The sequence below is a fragment of the Triticum dicoccoides genome, chromosome 6B (assembly GCF_002162155.2).
Source record: "Triticum dicoccoides isolate Atlit2015 ecotype Zavitan chromosome 6B, WEW_v2.0, whole genome shotgun sequence".
Lineage (NCBI taxonomy): Eukaryota > Viridiplantae > Streptophyta > Magnoliopsida > Poales > Poaceae > Triticum > Triticum dicoccoides.
In genome coordinates this window covers 160,567,988-160,568,533 of record NC_041391.1, presented here as the reverse complement: position 1 = coordinate 160,568,533, position 546 = coordinate 160,567,988, and positions in this window count along the sequence as shown.

The window sequence follows — 546 nt, the reverse complement described above, 5'->3', positions numbered from 1 at the left end:
GGAAGAAGAGAAGAAACTGAAATTTCGTAAGTGCTGCTTATGTAGGATGGACCTTTATTACCGGTTGGAGCCTGCTACGTCTTGAGCTCGCGTTGGTTTTCCTTGAAGAGGAAAGGGTGATGCAGCAAAGTAGCGTAAGTATTTCCCTCAGTTTTTGAGAACCATGGTATCAATCTAGTAGGAGGCTCCTCAAAAGTCCCACACACCTACACAAACAAACAAGAACCTCACAACCAACACAATAAAGGGGTTGTCAATCCCTTCAAGGCCACTTGCTAAAGTGAGAGCTGATAGAGATAGTATGATAAGATAAATATATTTTTGGTATTTTATAATATAGATAGGAAAAGTAAAGATGCAAATAAAAGTAGATAAAAGCTTATATGATAAAAGATAGACCCAGGGGCCATAGGTTTCACTAGTGGCTTCTCTCATGATAGCATAAGTATTACGGTGGGTGAACAAATTACTGTCGAGCAATTGATAGAAAAGCGAATAATTATGAGATTATCTAGGCATGATCATGTATATAGGCATCACGTCCGT